Below are 2,619 nucleotides of genomic sequence, written 5' to 3' on the forward strand. Positions count from 1 at the left end.
TTTGGTAAACTGGGGTGTATGGATGCTGTCAGTCCCCACTCGCTTGCTCACTTGAGTTTGTTGACAGTGTAGTGGCTGCTGCTTTATGTCCCGGGGCTCCCTCATGCCTGTGTTACCTTCTGGCTCTCCCCTTTTAGTTATACTGTCATAGTTAGTTGCCGGAGTCCCTGCTTGTACTCAGTGCAATATGTATACTGTTCCTACTTATTCAGGTGACATAGGGCATTCCTAACAACCTGTGTTTTCTCTCTCTCTCTCTCTCTCTCTCTCTTCCCCCCCAAAAAAAAAATCTGTCCCTCTGAGTTACATGTCAATCCTGAGATTGAGATGCTGACCTCTTCTGCTCCTCAGACCTGCCTGGTCCATCCTGATGCCCTGTGTTTGGTTGGCGTCTCATCGCATTGCTCCTGTGGAGGACGGCCCCATATGGACAGTTGAAAGTCACACTTGGAAGACGCTTACAGTAATGCTTTTATGGCTGAGGACTACAGTTGACTTGCTAACTTTAGGACTGCAGTTGTCATGAGCAGTTTTGCACTCAACTTTCCATCAATGAATAGTTTATAACATCAACGAAACTGACTTCATGTTAAAACTGTTAATGTTATAGTCATGTTGTCTGTTATCACCCAAATGAGGAGGGGTTCCCTTTTGAGTCTGGTTCCTCTCAAGGTTTCTTCCTCACGTCGTCTGAGGGAGTTTTTCCTTGCCACCATCGCCACAGGCGTGCTCATTCGAGATAGATTAGGGATAAAATTAGCTCATAGTTTAAATCGTTCAAATTTTGTAAAGCTGCTTTGCGGCAATGTTTATTGTTAAAAGTGCTATACAAATAAACTTGACTTGACTACTATTAGAAAGTACTGACAGTGAAGATTCCTTCCATAAATGTTAAATAAACATCTCCTGCTACAAAGTTACACCAAAAAAAGAAAAGAAAACAAACTTGGATAAAAGCAAATGAAAAAACAAACAAAAAAAACCCAACCCAACAGCAATACAGGGGGACCCCAAATATAAACTCAGAAAGAAATGACAACAAATTTTGGGGGTAAAAATCTTTACAAATTTTGGAAACAAACAAATACAAACTTGGAAAATAATGGCTACAAATTTGTGGAGAAAAAAACCAAATACAAACAAAATTTGTCCAATTTTGTGGTCTTTTTTTTGGTATTTGGGTTTTATTGTTGTTTTCAGAAATTGTAGTAGGTTTATTTATTTATTTATGTTATTATTTTTTAAACATTTGTAGGTGTTCCTGCCCCCAAAAATGTTGCAGTTATTTTTTTCAAAGTTTACATTTGTTTATTTTCCCTGAGTTTTTCACATTTTTCCCAGTTTATTGCATTTCTTTTGTACAAAGCCAAAAAAAAAAACAAATACATATTTGAAAAAAAGACTACAAACTCATTAAAAAACTCATCTCATTATCTCTAGCCGCTTTATCCTTCTACAGGGTCGCAGGCAAGCTGGAGCCTATCCCAGCTGACTATGGGCGAAAGGCGGGGTACACCCTGGATAAGTCGCCAGCTCATCACAGGGCTGACACATAGACACAGACAACCATTCACACTCACACCTACGGTCAATTTAGAGTCACCAGTTAACCTAACCTGCATGTCTTTGAACTGTGGGGGAAACCGGAGCACCCGGAGGAAACCCACGCGGACAACATGCAAACTCCACACAGAAAGGCCCTCGCCAGCCCCGGGGCTCGAACCCAGGACCTTCTTGCTGTGAGGCGACAGCGCTAACCACTACACCACCGTGCCGCCTCATTAAAAAACTGTATACAAAAAATAAAAACAAAAAAAAAGTTATAACCTGAACATACATGACAAACTGTGTTTTATTTTTGTCATTTTTCTTTGTTTTTCATCTGTTTATTATTAGGCTTCAATTATATGGAGCGTCCAGCAAGCAAGCCCCTGTGAATGAGCTGTTACGATAAAAACACTGACGCATAAGAACAAGTGCATTAAATTAAACGTATGATTTAAATTATGGCTGGAACCACTTTCAGAGCTGCTCTTATCAAAAACTAATTTGTGCTTTCAGATGAGAGAGCTTACTCAGCTGAAGTGCAGAGATAAAAATCCTCCCTGTGAGGTGTCACGTTTTCACTATTGATTAGATCAGTTTTATGAGAAATGTTTATCTCTGTGAATTCTGCGTTGTTTATCATGTCATTTAAATTCGTGTCAAATTTAACTGTCTAATATTTCATGTGAAGGATTTCAGCCAATCTGTGGCCATTGATCCAAAAACATCAATACAAGATGATTAGAGATTGCAGCTTTATTTCTGACAGTGTTGTTTTCGTTAACGATGATGATGAAATGATTTCGTTAACGCACCTTTTTTCATGACTAAAACAAGACAGTGATGAGCTAAACATAACTCTTTGATCATGAAACTATGACGAGACGTATCTGTTGTTTTTGTTGACGAGACGAAAATGTTAGTGGGTTGGCTATATGACTATCAAAATGTATGGCGTTTCCTCCAACGGTGCATGCAATCTGTCTGCCAAATGCTGAAAATATCAGCAATGCACCTGCATCCTGTACTTGTTTGGTCACGCCCACCACCAGGCATGTCCGGGCACAGTGCACA

This window comes from Neoarius graeffei, chromosome 3 (genome assembly GCF_027579695.1).
Source record: "Neoarius graeffei isolate fNeoGra1 chromosome 3, fNeoGra1.pri, whole genome shotgun sequence".
NCBI classification, from domain to species: Eukaryota; Metazoa; Chordata; class Actinopteri; order Siluriformes; family Ariidae; genus Neoarius; species Neoarius graeffei.